Genomic DNA, 16,666 nt, shown 5'->3' with positions numbered 1-16,666 from the left:
TTAATAACGAAAACATAAGGACAGCAGAGTACTTGATTTTTTTTCAACATCTACGCCCCAGATTATCACAAACATGAAAATAATTGAGGAGCCAACTCAAACAATCAGAGAACATATGAGGCACATGAATGTAAGATTGCCCGAGTGGAACAACTTTTCGAAGGTAATAGGAGTATCTAATCCAACAAATCACTAGATGCAGAATAAATACCTGCTATAATAGTGAAGGAATAAGCTGAAAATATTGCCCCGGTTTAGAAAGTTATTTATTAAGTCAATAGAAAAAGTCTCCGTATCTAACGACTGGATGCCAGTTCACATAACCTTCATCAATGACGGCAATGATATTGCAAATTCCCCCAATTACCTTTATTTATTGTGAATCCCCCGAATTACCGTATCTTTAATATTGCTTTCGTGCAAAATATATCGAAAATATTATTGTAAGTAGAGTACGCGGTAGTCCAACGATAGATCGTTGGACTACTAACCGGAGGGCCCGGTTTCGACTCCCTGGCAAGCCTCTCTGGGCAACTGCAACTCCAACCAAGCTGTGTGATTTTTCGGGTAAAAGATCTTCTTGGGAAACCATTGCCGGCACACTCTTCCCCTTGCCCAAGTGCATTTTCCCGATGTGGGAAATGGGCGACCCTCGCCTCCGCCTCCCCGTTTTGTACCGCTCTATGCTCAAAGTGTGCCGGTGGGGAGGTAATTCTGTTAGTGACGTTCTTCTTTTGTAAAAAACCGTTCCCTGTCATATTTTATTCCTATTTTTAAGTTTCACCTGCTCGCAAACCACACTTCTACCTCAGCCATGTTTCTTTCTTCAATGCTATGCGTATCTTATGTATAATGACCGGTAAAGGTGGGACTCACCGGGACGGTTTATACTTGCCCGCTTGGGCAGTAAATAAACATTTTGAAGGGAAAGGAATTGGCCCCACTACCCTGATGTGTGAATTTCACACGCCGTCGGGCTTAATACTGGGTGAACTCTACCAGCACCCACCAAACCGACCTTCGGGTTGATCACTGTGTTTATAGTTTTTATGTTACTATGGTACGAGTAAGTAACGTCATGAGATTTTTATTTGCTATTCCGCAAACATGGCAAATGTGTTTCGACCCCAGGACAGGCCATTAGTCATCGTAACACTGAAATATTTTACCAATTCCATATTTGCTAACTTGTTTCCCGCAAAGTGTGATGTCGAGTAAAATACTCTTCTTCCAAAAATTCATGTAAATACATATCTTCAAATTAAATTCTAGGGTTTTCCAGTCTTTGAATACAGCGCGATCATATTTGTTAATATATATACACACACATATATATATATATATATATATATATATATATATATATATATATATATATATATATATATGTATATATATCCCCCCGGACTAGCACCTTGACGTGATGGAAGGGCTTGTGCGTTCCGATGACCCCTAGAACTGTGCTGGCGGGAGTAATAATTATTGCTCCTGGTAGGGTCACCCATGCCAGATAGGTCGAAGGTTAGGAGCCAGACGAAAGGTAGTCCACGCAGCGTCTGTTCCTCAGTTTCGCTAACATGCCCAGCACTTTTTTTATTTTTTCTTCTCTCCGCCCATTTATTTCCTTCATTCTTCTCCGCAAACATATTTTTAAAACCCTAAAGCGTTCCTCCTCCTGCTTCGGAGGCCACGTTTCGAACCCATGCGAAAATACGCTCCATACGCTAAAATATTCAACTCATCTTTCCTTCGCAACTACCTTAATCTTCCTTATTAATCAACTGCACTCTTGGCATTGCTTCTGGAATCTAAACTGCGATCCGTTACTGTCTACAAGGGGGTCCCTCTCTCTCGCTGAGTGATTGGCGCCTCGGATTTGCCGATAAACTGCGGCGGAGATAAGGAAAATCCCTGGGCGCCTTTTTAGAAACCTCAGAAGCCCGAAATCCTTCACCCGTTGCTTCATTCACCCCCCTCCGAGGCGGAAGGAAGGCTCCCATCCGCGCCAACCGGCAGGAGGAACACGGAAGGGCGTCCGGGAATGGGGGGGGAGTATGGAAATTCTCTCTTTCATTTTGGGCGACTTTCCTTCCTGCCGTCAGTGGGGGCGCGAGTGGAGGCCACAGGTGGCGGCGGCGGCGGGAGGGCCCCTGTGTTCCGCTGCTTGAGGGACGCCGTTGGGAATAATGCATTGAAAACAAAAGAGGGGCAAGTGAACTAGGCGCATGCAATATATCCATCCAAGGCATGGAGACCCCTTCCTCTGACTTCGATATCACAGCGCAAGAAATGACAGAAGAGGGAAGAAGATGAATAAAAGGACCGCGGCGGGGAGGGAAATAAATATGTCGATGGACGGTCGCCGTTATTCAAATGAAAGAAAAGGGAATAAGGGCCCAGCAGTGGTGGCAATATAAAAAAAATAAAGCGCTTTCCTTACCCGTCGCGAAGAGGAGGAGGAGGCCAAGGGTTGGTGGGCAGGAGGGGGATGAGTTAGTTGACCTGGCAAAGCCGGAAATAAATACCTGAAATGCGAACGAAACAGCTTCCGGGTCGGCGGATATTGGCATCCTTCCTCGCCAAACGGGATGGCCTCCCCCCCCCGCGCTCCCTCCCTTTCTACCCAACCCCCCTTGCGAGAAAAACACTGTATGAAGTGTGCCTATCCCTTTCTCCATTTTAAATGCATTAATATTTTCGGTGAACGCATACATACATTTCCATAATTTTCAAGGAATAAAATGTAAAACCATCCTCTTCACATCTCAAGCCTGTTGCTCAAACTAATATTTTATCCGTTGAGCAGTTAAATAAAAGTATTTATCGTATATTTTTCGATATCTGAGTAAAACTATACGTATTTTCGGTTCTATCAAGGTAAAACTGTGCGATGTTCATCACTTGGCGTGTCACCGATGTGATTTCTACCTCATGCACCCTATTCGCCAGATTTAGCCCCCTCGGATTATTTTCTGTTCGCAAAATTGAAGAAATGGCTCAGAGATCAAAGATTTTCCAACCGTGAAGAAGTGATGTCGGCAGTTAATGGCTATTTTGAGAAGCAAGACAGTTCTTATTACAAAAAGGCTATTGAACTTAGTGAACATCTCTGGGAAAAGTGTTTAGAGCTGAAAGGAGATCATGTTGAAAAATAAATACATTTTTTTCCAAAATTTTTGTGTTTTCTTTGTTGGGTCGAGTACTTCTGGGACCACCCTCGTAAATATTTCAGGGTGGTCCAAATGCCACTGGGAGCATGTATTGGAAGCATGTATTGGGAGAATATGTGTATCCATGTTAAAGAAACTAGGCTTCATTAAACGAGTGGCGGGGAAATGTAATGCTATAGTTAAAGTGAGGTGTAATTTCGCTTTAGATATGCCCTATTTGGAATACGGCGCGAGTGTTTCGGATCTTTGCAGGTTTTCCTACGCAGCACGAGTGCCCATTACTTACATATCGAAATGATTAGCTGCAAACTACCGGTAAGGAGCTTGGTAGGGGGTGTCTCAACAAAAGGCATCCACAGCACACGAACGAATTCACGCACCATGCATGAGACACAACTACAGGAAAAAATTCGGAACGCAATCAATTAGTAACCACTTATCGGACTCGAGAAGAATGCTCATGGTACCACCTCGATTTTTACAAATACCATGCCACACGAGTATGTTTATTGTTAAATATAGCCTCGACTGTTTCAAATTAATGTCCGAATACATGCGTATATATATATATATATATATATATATATATATATATATATATATATATATATATATAAACACAGATGTAGATTTTTAGAATATAGAGACACAAAGAAAGGACACTCACAATTTGTTATTTTACGTTTCGACAGCACGGCTGTCGTCTTCAGAATCATTCTGAAGACGACAGCCGTGCTGTCGAAACGTAAAATAACAAATTGTGAGTGTCCTTTCTTTGTGTCTCTATAAATAACAAATTGTGAGTGTCCTTTCTTTGTGTCTCTATATTCTAAAAATCTACATCTGTGTTTTTATATATTTATGCGTCGCCGAAGAGCGTTCCATTTCGAAGATATTTTATATATATATATATATATATATATATATATATATATATAAATATATATTAAATATTTTTACTCTTGTGATCCGTTCGATTCCGCCTTCCCCACCTCTATTGTGTTCGTCCTTTATATGTGTTCCTATCCCTTTTCCTTATATCTGTTTCTGTATATATGAGTATTTATTCGCCGTTTGGCGGGATTTCGTGTTTGAATGTGTATTTGGCCAATGTGGCTCATCTCTTTCTTCTGGCTATGCGTGCCACGAAACGCACTGTTCCTTTCCTGTATGATGTTGTATGAATTCTAACCCACTGTCCTTTCCTTTCCTTGTGTATTGTCTATTTCTCCTTTGGTGGGTGAAACAGGCCCCTGACGCCATCTCTTGGCTGAAAGAATCGGGGCGCTTGGCGACATATTAGACCCACGGATCTCAGGGTAAATTGACTATCCTCGATAGCTCAAGTGGCTAAGAGCATCCGCCCGGTAAGTGGAAAGATCCGGTGTTCGAGTCCCGGTTGAGGAAATATTTTTACTCTTGTGATCCGTTCGATTCCGCCTTCCCCACCTCTATTGTGTTCGTCCTTTATATGTGTTCCTATCCCTTTTCCTTATATCTGTTTCTGTATATATGAGTATTTATTCGCCGTTTGGCGGGATTTCGTGTTTGAATGTATATATATATATATATATATATATATATATATATATATATATATATATATATATAGGAACTCTTATACTACATACAAACAGACGTATACATGCATATGTCTGGAGTGAAATATATAAACACATACATAAGCACATACATACCTTGTATTAAATAGTGAGCCTCTTTAATTCCTAGTTCATGTGAGTAGCAGCTGTCATTCTATCGAATTTTTTTCGGAAAAAATAACATCCTAAATTTATCTGTCCGACAGTCAATCTAGTTTTGAATGAATGATAATGTTTCCCATAGTAATTTGGGATTTTTTTGAAATGCGCTGAAATTTCTCGGAAAACTGATCGGTCTCAAATTTACTTTAAATAATTTGAAAATTAATCTTCGTTTCTCGACGGTTTTTCGACCCCAAAACCCTCAATGTCTTTGTCACACTGTGGCATAACCACCTTTGACAAATCTCGCCACCCTTCACTGCACGCGAATTTTATTAAACCTGACTCATGAGGATCCCAGATACTTGCGTCATACTCCATGCGAGGCCTAAACAAGTGAGAGGCAACGTCGCTCTTTCGCTATCTCATCGTATTTCCCCTCATACCCCCTTGACATATCCTGATTTTCAGTTAACTTCTCCACCTATCTGTCCAATGTGAAAATCCCAAGAGAGATAACAACAACAATAATAATAAAAAGAAATCGGTTTTCTTCGGGCGAGATTTAGACTGTGGCAGTTCCTTCTTCCATCTCATCCATCGTCATATGCATTCAAAGGATATATAATCACATTTGAATGGTATATAATATGTATAAGAGCTAGATAATGACAATCAATTTACAATGAATATGCATGAGTACAGAGAGTGTAGAAAGATAAGTTACTTTTTTTTAAATAATTGCATTACATTTTTAAACGCACCCTTTATAAAAAATGTCGTCCAAAAAGACCTGTTTGTGTCTCGCAAGATCTACCTTTTCCGAACCCAGGCTGATACCTTGTCGATTAATCTTGGCTGTCGATATATTCCATAAAAGATGTTATAATTATGTGTTCTAGAACCTTTCATGAAATTGATGTAAGAGAGGTCGGTCTGTAATTAATGGGTACTTCCTAATCGCTTATCTTTAATACAGACGAGATGTTGGCTACTTTACAATAATTTGGAACTTTGTATTCAACCAATGATTTGTTAAAAACTATTTCTAAATATGGGGCTATTTTTAACGCCAATATCTTGTAAACGTGGGTGGGAATTTCATCAGGGCCGGGAGGCTTATTGGGTTATGAGTGTTTCCAAGCGACGCAGTATTACACGACACGTTAATACGAGTACGGTAATTGCATTCATCGCGTGCTAATATTGACTAGGTAATATTACTTTAGTTTTCCCCTGCCATTAAAAACACTTCCAAAGAAGAAGTTTCGTAATTTAGCTTTTTCTGAGGTGGATGTTATTTTTTGCCCTTTCCCGTCTTTTAGTAAGCTTACCGACGGCAAATTGCCTTAAACTTTCCTCACATACGCCAAGAAAGTTTCGGGATTTCCGTCCAATGAATCTCCTGTATGACTTCACTCTTGAAATCAGCCAGCGCTTTCCGAAAGGCTACTTTTGTCAAGGGCTCAGACTTTTTTGTAATTGTGTAATAGTCTATTACGGTCACTATTAGAAACATCTCTACCGGCACTTATCATGTTTGCATAGCACAACCTTCTGAGCCTTAACCATTTCCATGCTTCAGAATTACAATGTTTGTATGCCATCAAGGGCCTTTACTCTTTTCTATTGTTTTACTATTTTTCTTTTCAATTGCTAAGATTAGTATTTCCCAAATTGCCTCAGGATGGCATTCGTATCTTAATTATTTGAATTTCGGTGCACTAAGCGTGAGACGCATCTGCATCTGTTAAAAGTGATGACTTTTGGGGACGGATGCATTTTGCCTGCTGGACCCATTTCTTCGCGGTGGTAGTCCAAGGAAAAGGGTCCCCACCACACATTAACAATCCTACAATGAATTTCGGTCGGCATTAAACCTTCTTTTACGAAGAATTTTATCATTGCACGATACTCCATTTTTATCATTTCTTATCACAACACACGCATCGAACCTGTTCCAAACGACTGCTTAGATTGACCGGCTGGACGAAATGGCTTGCAATTTCAAACGGCGTCAACACACAGCTGTGCCAACATGAAATAAATTTCGTGAGTATTAATGGCATCTATGGGCTGAGCCCTGAACTTTGCAGATGAGAGCCGCAAACTTAAGAGCGGAGGCCTCCATTTTAAAATATTCTATAAATTATCACCAACATGTCACCATTGCGTAGAGTACGCTGCGAATGCATAGAAATCCACACGAGGTAGGGTTAGTTCTGCATATAGATCGAGTGCAACGTAGAGCAATTGAATTTGTGAAAGGTTTTTATGAACAAGGTAGCACTGTCATGACATTATTGGAAGAATTACGATGGGAGCCACTAGTTGACCGCAGGCTTAAATATTGGTTAAATTTACTGCGTAAATTTGAGGCAGGTTACTTACTTATCTGAGAATGCTAAAGGCACACGTAGCAGAACGGATAGATTTAAAATATCGTTTTTTCCTCGTACCATAAGAGATCAAAATAAATATGACCGCAGGCACAAAGGAGATAATAAGTATTGCTAGGGTATACATTTTTTCGATATCATGCATGTTTTTTCCGATATCCTGAATGTTTTTTTAAATAGGCCCATCTTGATGAACACTTTTCACGCATGATTTGAATAAGTCTTATAATTAAAGACGTGTTTTTGCATGCAAGTACCTTCTTTCGTGCGATTAACTTTGGTCGAGTGTATGATCGATATACATAAGTACAGAGATGAAATGATAGTGATTGTGCATGCATGGTGACCTTACACACACCCCCACCACAAACCCTTGCGGCTACTTGCGGGGTATTATATAGATGTAGACTAAATTAAATATATCCTAGGAGAAATAAAGCTAAATTCCAAATCGAACCTTTTATAACTGGTACAGAGAAGTTTATAAACAAAGCAACACATTTCCAAACTAAAAGACAATTCTATGCAACGCTGGTGTGACACTCGGCAATTAGAATTAAGCCTAAAAAAGTGCATTGTGATGCTTTTTTGGAATAAGAGTAATTCCCTACCAAACACCTACTATGGAATGGAATGTGTAGCAGACTCGATCAAATACCTAGACGTTATCCTCACTCACGACCTCACCTGGATGAAATATACTATACGGGAAATGTGTCCACAAGATAACGAACATTTAGGATTTATTGGAATATTACTGGGGAAATTTGACGAAATGGTTCAAGGGCAACCTTGTCTTTCGCTGGCTAGGCATCAGAATATGCTGCTAGCGTATGGGATCTTCATGAAGTTAGATTGATTGCCGATTTGGATCGCGTGCAAGAGCCAGGTTGGTAAAACGTTGTTATGATAAACTCATTAGTGTATGCAAAATATTGGGAGGTTGGTTGGGACTCACTCAAGGAGCGAAGGATAAATGACGGGTCTTCCATAAATTATAAGAATGTCTCCTTAGCAGTGATGTTGAAAATTTATTATTACTCACATTGTACTACGGCAGGCGAGATCATGTCAATAAAATTAGCGAGATTAAGTGTAGAAAAGATAGATTTAAGGCGTCATTTTTGCCTCGAAAGGTTAGGAATCAGAATAAAATAGTCCGTTCGTGGCAGGGGTAAAAATATTCGGGTCAAAATTAGTCTGGTGTGAAGTAAGATCTGGTGCTTTCCCGGCATATTTGCTTGATGAAGTTTTCTCGGGTCTTCCACCGGATCAAGGGTTCCATGGTAACAACAGGGGAACTGATACACACATAAATGTGAAGAAATATTAAAGAAAAAAAATACTATTACAATTTTGGGTCAAGTGTAGTCTGGCGTGTAATCATCCCCTAATACACACCCTAGTGGTGGCTCGCAGGGTACTAAATAAAAATAATGGAACCCCTGACCCGGTGGAAGACCCGAGAAAACTTCATCTAGTCTGGTGTGTATTGACCCCCTGTGCACACCCTAGCCGTGGCTGGGTGGATATTAAAATATCAAATATCAAGTATGTATACATGTGACTAAAATACAGGTTTCGTCCGGAAAATAAGTGTACTGACTCCTGGGCTGGGCGCGCCGCTCCAGGCGCGCCCAGCACCGCTCTGACGGGCTGCGATTGGAGGGGGGTATGTTGGCAAGCGACGCTGAAAAAGGCAGTCGGCTCTGAGCTGTGGTGTAGTGAGGAGCTCTGTTAACGCGAACCTCCACGCTCGACCCACGTCACGGAACGCGATGCCGAAGTTTTTGGATTCCATCAAATTTGCGGTAAAGCTTGGGAAATCGTCTACCGAAACTGTCGGTATGATTAACCAGGCTTACGGGGAGTCAGCCATGTCCAGAAACATGGTCTTTCGGTGGCACAAGATGTTCGTGGAGGGCAGAGAAGAGGTCGACGACGAGTCTTCGAGAGGTTCCCGATGATGCCTTTGCGGGAGCGTTCCAGGAATGGGAACGCCGCTGGAACAAGGGTATCGACTCACAAGAGTCCTATTTTGAGGAATATTAGCTTAAGATATGTAAAAGTGTAATAAATTTTTTTTCCTGAGCTCAGTACACTTATTTTCCGGACTAACCCTGTATCTATACTTTGATAATGTTTTGACACATAGTCAACAAGAATGCCGCGCAGGTCGCCTGAGGGCCGAACTTGCCTCAACCCCTTGGTGTGCAGAGTAGCACCTCTGAAGAAGTAATGTTTCCGCCTTGAGGCGTTCGAGGTGATTCGACGAAAGAAAAGATCGATCAGAGGGGGGGCGGACGCTGCTGCTTCCGTGGGGTTCCTCCAGCTCCCCAGGGGGCGTCCGTCGCGGCCCGCCCGCGCCGTCGACTTTTGGTGACCCAGCCCCCATTCCCCCCCCCTCCGCCGATCAAGGGTGGAGGGAAGATACCATCTTTTGTATTTCGGGAGAAGATACGTATCAAAGCACGCTCCCTCATCGCCCTCTCTCGCACGCCTTTCAAGATGCTAATGTCGAAAGCAATTACGCATCAGCGCCGTTCCCCCACGTTGAATCGCCCTTCTCCGCCCCCACCCCTCACATCTCTCTCTCACCTATTACACCCACCCCCTCCCCTCCCCCGGCCCCACAAACGGCGCGAAAGAGAGAGAGGAGATACGGTAGGTGGGGGAGAGGTGCCGTAGACGACGCTTGGAGATGAAAGCTCACACGCCAGGGTCCACCGTCCTCGCACTCAACCCATCAGCTCCTCCCCTTCCCTCGAGACGCAGCTCCTGCCCTTACACCATCACCAACCTCCCCCCTCTTCCAACCATCTCCCCTCCCCTCCCCCGCCACTCTCGGACCGCACAGCGTCGCAGCGACGGATCCCCGGCCGGTGTGGAATATTTAGAGAAGGCATTTCATTAACAACAATCCGACTTCAAAGAAAACTCTCCGAGGGCATATCACCAGAGCGCACTTGCCTCACATTCACAACAATTTCGTCCACCCCCCCCCCCACGTTCCTCAATCTCTATGCGACAGAAAGGCGATGGGTGATAGGGTGCGTGAGTGAAGATGATAGATCAACTCGGGCTCATTTAACCACAACACTCCACCACCCCTTGTACACGCCAGACCCGTTTTGAAACTCAAACGGAAAATGCTCTCTCACTTCCGACAGCATGTCCTTTGGATTTCGTTTACGGTGGCCAATGCTTCCCGACGCAAAAGAAAACCTATGACTATTAGAGCCTGAGTTTAATTATTTATATTTTGAGACATATATTTCAATAATAAAAACTGTAAACAGAGTAATCTTTCCATAAGGTCGATTTTTTTAGGTGATGGACGCTCGTTTGGAGCCGTAGAGTAGAGGGGCTAAATCAACGATTTTGGGGATTTTGTCGGAAAAATATAGGGCAGTTTAGCCAGTAAGAAGCCCTGTACAGCGTGTGAAATTCACACATCAGGTTAAGAAGGGGGTCAGTTCCTTTCCTTGTGCCGGCTATGGTTTCCCAGGAAGAACTGGTATACGAAAAATCCCACAGCCTGGGTGGAGCCGAGGGTGCGTAGAGAGGTTTGCCCGGGAATCCTAGAATAAAGTGTGTCACCAAAGAAACACATTGAATTACTTACGGGACCTACTGATGAAACATTTTCGTAATGTTTGACAATGTACTAGTATTAAAAAGCATTAACTTATGAGAAAAATTCAATAAATGTCTGACAAAATGGAACGAGATGACTAAAAAAAGCAATGTGTGGCGAATAAAGGTTGTAATGGAATGCAATGTGAAGTGGCGAAGGGGGAGGTTTGAAAATAACTAGATGCAGCGTCATAGCCGCAGACTGACCGCGGAAAGCTCGTATGGAGCCGTATAAAGGGGTTAAACCAACGATTGGGGGGATTTTGTCGGGAAAATAGAGCAGACTTTGTTGATCTGATGCTTGTCCTCTCATCGTGTCGGGAACCAATCGATCGCTCAGGGGTCCATTATACGGCCGATCTATCCCAGCTAATGGGACGTATGGTAAAGAAATGAGTTCAGAGATTTTAGAACAGATAGTAGGTCAACGCGAGGTAAATTCTAAGTAAATTGTTGAGAGTGTAACGGAAGCCGTTTCACCTCCACCTCGACCCGTTTCACCTCACGAGTGCATCACCTTGAAGGAGCAGAGGATCACTGCAAATCCATGATCGGAGATGGCTTTGTTCCATCTTCATATGTAATGCCCCGAAATCCGTCGCAAGGGCGATGGGATTTTTAGGCCACCCGCCATATATGGACAACCCACGCCGGCCTCGGTGGCGGCGGGGTAACGGCCTCGCCTACCAACCCAGAGGTCGTGGGTTCAATTCCCACCTAGGTGGATTTCCCTCCATCTAGGGCTTGGTTGTATGTGATTGTCGTCAAATGTCTCTAATGCAGGGTTATGTGGAAGAAGGGACTATTAGTCCCAACCTCGCCCAATTAAGTCGATAAATAAACCATTACATCCACTCACAATTATGGCTTTTAACAGTTTGGAAAAGGCCTAATTAAAAAGTCAATTGCTTCTTTCAAAACGTCGACACCAATATCTTACCGAAGGTATCCTTATAGATAGTTTACCAATTCGTTCCGGCCCCCCAATGCCCAAAATTGATATCTCATATAACGGAATTGAACGTTTGCTGAAAAATATTAGCTTAATAAATCCTTCGGGCCCGATGAAATACCCGCTCGTACACTTAAGGAACTAGCGTCGGTAATTCCACCGTATCTATAAGTTATATTTAAGAAATCGCTAGTAGATCACAAGATTCCCAGTGATTGGAAAACGGCGGACGTAACCCCAATATTTAAAACGGAGACAAAGAGGAACCGAGCTGGACATACCTAATTCCATAACATCCATGATATACAAGGTGATGGAATATTAGTTCTTAGTTCGATAGTGGGACTCCTCGATAGTCAAGAGTTATTGATGAAAACCCAACCCGGTTTCCGAAAGGGTTGATCCTGCGAGACACAATTTTAGTTGTTGTTCATGCTATTCTTACTTCGGCAGAGAGCAATGTTTTAGTGCACGCAGTTTGTCTATATTATGTGAAAGCCTTCGAATAAGTACCTGATAGTAAATTGCCTAAGAAGCTAGAGGCATACGGCATGGATGAAAATATTCGGGGTTGGATTAAAGACTTTTTGAATGGTCAGGTAGAAAGAGTAGTCATAGATGGAGTTAGCTCAAATGCAGTACAAGTTACTTGGAAGTTTCCCAGGGAGAGATCTTAACGTTAACGACATTAACTCCTTGGTCACTAGTAAGATACATTTATTTGCCGATGATGCAGTGGTTTACCGTGATATTCGTGATCCTGAAGACACAGAAGCTTTATCAGATGGCCTTAATGCCATACACGTCTCTTTAACAGTGATATTGAAAATGTATTATTACCCACATCGTACTACGGTAGGCGAGATCATGTCCATTAAATTAGAGAAATTAATGGTAGAACAGATAGATTTAGTATATAATTTTGTACGAACGATAAGGGATCAGAATAACATTGTCCGACCGCGGTAGGGTCATATTCAGGTCTAAATTAGTCTGGTGTGCATGCACTCCCTGCCACACACCCTAGCGGTAACTTGCAGGGTACTAAAATAAATAAAACGCTGGTGCAACACTTTGCAATTAGAATTAAACTTAAAATACAGCGTAGTGATGAATTTTCGAAAAAAGAGCAATTCCCCTCCCGATTGCCTACTTCATCAGGAACACCTAGATGGAAAGTTCTATTAAATACTTAGGGTTACCCTCACTAACGATCTCTCCTGGGTGAAACACATACTGGAATACAAGACCGTCTTGGACACACCTTCGAAATGGAATGTAAAGACTCAATTAAATACCTAGGCGTTACCCTCAACCACGACCTCCTCTGAGTGAAGCATATACGAGGAATATGTGGACAAGCTGACAAAAATTCGGATTCGTTAGATGAGTGCTGAGGAAATGTGATGAAAATGTTAAAGAGAAATGTTATCTTTCGCTGGTTAGACCTCATTTAGAATATGGTGCTGGTATGTGGGACCCTCACGAAGTTGGATTGATTGCCGAATTGGATCGTGTGCATCGTAGAGGAGCTTGGATTGGTGAAAGGTTTAGATAAAATGAGTAGCCTATCTCAATTATCTTAATTATCGAAAGTCTTCTCAGCAGTGATGTTGAAAATGTGTCACAAGCCCTATTATATTACGGTAGGAGAGATCACGTCAATAAAATTCGAGGGATTAAATGAGGAACAGATAAATTTTAAGATGTCATTTTTTCCACAAACGACAGCGGGTCAGAATAAAATAACTTTTTTCCGACCACGATAGGAGGGAAAGGCGTTTCAAGGGTCAAGGTTAGTCTGGGGTGTAATCATCCGCTACCACATACCCTAGTGGTGGCTTGGAGGGTACTAAATAAAAATAAATAAATAAATCTATCTATTGTTGTAATGCTGCTTACGGTGGATAAACCCAAATCGGCAGGTCCCAATGGAATTCCTGTCCGCTTTTACAAGGCATAGGCTTCAGAAAAATAGCCAAATATTAAGAAATAGTTTTTAACAAATCAGTGGCGGAACACAAGGTAGGTAGAGAGTGGAAGTTGGCTAACATCACGCCAGCATTTAAAGCGTGGCGATTAGGAATAACCCATTCATTACAGACTAAGCTCTTTGACATTAATTTCATGAAAGGTTCTAAAGCATACAATCTCCACATTTATTCAGGGGCATATCGACAGCTAGGATTTATTGATAAGGAATCGGCATGGTTTCCAAAACGTTAGATCTTACAGGACACAACTAGCTCTTTTTGTCTTATAATTTTTTATATCTGATGAAAATAACACTAAGTTTGATGAGATGTTTTTGGAATTTAATAAGGCTATCGACAAGGTTCCCCATGAAATGCCAAATAAATTATTAAAAAGCTTTGATACATATTGACCATGAAGTTACATGTTGGATAAGAGAATTCTTAAACATTCGCCCACAGCGGGGCGATATTGATAGTACGGTTAGCAATAGTTTGGGTAAATTCAAGTGTCCACATGAAACCGACAGAAACCATCTTTCATTCATATTTATCACTGACTTTGATAACCAAGTCATTGGTTAGCCTCTAATGGCAACGCAGTAGTGTATAGGGATATTGTCAGCCAGTCCAACACATATGTGTTGCCATATGACATCAAGCCTTTTCAGGAATGGTGCACGGTATGGCAGTTAGAATTGAATCTTGCTGCTGAAGAATTGCTTGCAGTATTGATAATACCGAGCGAGCGAGTGTTCAATCTATAAAATATCTAAGTATCACTCTTATCCATGATCTCTCATAGAGCATACTTATTAGACAGATACGTGGAGTAGTTAACTGAAAATTAATTTGCGGCAAAAGGTATGAGGGTAAATGGTATGAGGAAGTGAAAGAGCTATGTTTGCTTCTCGCTTGTTAGGTCTCACCTGGAGTATGAAGCAAGCGCTCTAATGAGGCAGGTTTAATAAAACAGATTGCGTGCAGCGTACGGTCGCGAGATTCGTCAAAGGAGTTCACAAAGCAGACACCAAAGTGACAAAACCGATGAAAGATTTCGTGCGGCATTCCCTCGAAAGGCGAAGATTAAGTTTCAGACAGATTCTCTTAAGTAAATTTGAGGCCGTTCAGATTTCCGAAAACGATCAGCGCATTTAAAAAATCCCAAATTACTATGCATGCAAGTGTGTGTGTACAGGGTTCGTCCGGAAAATAAGTGTACTGAGCTCAGGAAAAAAAATTATTACACTTTTACATATCTTAAGCTAATATTCCTCAAAATAGGACCCTTGTGAGTCGATACACTTGTTCCAGCGGCGTTCCCATTCCTGGAACGCTCCCGCGAAGGCATCATCGGGAACCTCTCGAAGACACGTCGTCACGGCCTCTTTGACGGCGTCCAAAGTCCCGTATCGCGTTCCTTTCAAACTCCTCTTTATCTTCGGGAACAGAAAGAAGTCCGGTGGTGCCAAGTCCGGGCTGTAGGGCGGGTGCGGCAGCGTTGCCACGCCGTGCTTGGCCAAGAAGTCCGACACGACAAGCGCGGTGTGAGACGGCGCATTGCCGTGATGCAGCCGCCAGATGTTTTTGATCGCTGGCCGGACGCGGGTGACTCGTGCACTATTGTTTTTGGCACATTACACTGCTCTGCTATCATCCGAACACTAAGACGACGATCAGAGTTCAGTACATCGCGAACTTTTCGCACATTTTCGTCGGTGAGTGTCGTTGATGGGCGTCCAGGCCGTGGTTCGTCGTCGACCTCTTCTCTGCCCTCCACGAACATCTTGTGCCACCGAAAGATCATGTTTCTGGACATGGCTGACTCCCCGTAAGCCTGGTTAATCATACCGACAGTTTCGGTAGACGATTTCCCAAGCTTTACCGCAAATTTGATGGAATCCAAAAACTTCGGCATCGCGTTCCGTGACGTGGGTCGAGCGTGGAGGTTCGCATTAACAGAGCTCCTCACTACACCACAGCTCAGAGCCGACTGCCTTTTTCAGCGTCGCTTGCCAACATACCCCCCTCCAATCGCAGCCCGTCAGAGCGGTGCTGGGCGCGCCTGGAGCGGCGGGAAAAAATCAGTACACTTATTTTCCGGACGAACCCTGTATGTACATATGAGTACATATTTTTTGCATGAATATGCATGCTTGGATCTGTTTGTGTGGGTGTATGTATACTGTGTATACGCATGTATGCGTACATACATTTTAAAGTAGTCGAGGGTATAATAAACAATAAAAAAATCACTCTCGTCACATTAATTCACTAGAATTAGGGGTTGTATCATGTTCATTCTTATTGAGTCCGATAAGTAGTTACGAATTGAATGCATGGCGATTTTTTTCTCCAATTGTGTCTCATGCATGGCACGTTACTTTGCCTGTACGTGTGCTCTTTATGCGTTGTGTGTTTATACACCTGTCACAAAACTTCCCGGTAGTCAGCAGGGTATTATAGGTAGATGTAATAGATGAGAAACACTGGTAAAATGTTTTATAAATATGTTTGTTTGAGTGTGATCAAATAGCTTCTTCTTATTAGTGATGCATGTAATACGAGAGGACGAAAGCTCTACCCGGCTTATTACATAGTCATCAGCTAACATGATGTAATTGTAAATAAATATCATAAAACAACCTAACACTAACTGCACAGAGTACCAGGTACATCTTAAACAAATATTACTATTTTCATGTTGACTAAAAAAAGAGAAATGTTTCCTTCGATGGATATAACAAACGACAGAGTCGATGCACATAGAGAAAGAAACACGGCTTCTTAAGACGGTTGGTGGGGATATGTAAAGCGAAAGTGAAATAGGATG

Source organism: Hetaerina americana, unplaced genomic scaffold (genome assembly GCF_022747635.1).
Source record: "Hetaerina americana unplaced genomic scaffold, ioHetAmer1.1.p SCAF_2, whole genome shotgun sequence".
NCBI lineage: Eukaryota > Metazoa > Arthropoda > Insecta > Odonata > Calopterygidae > Hetaerina > Hetaerina americana.
Note: the sequence above shows the minus strand (reverse complement) of the source record.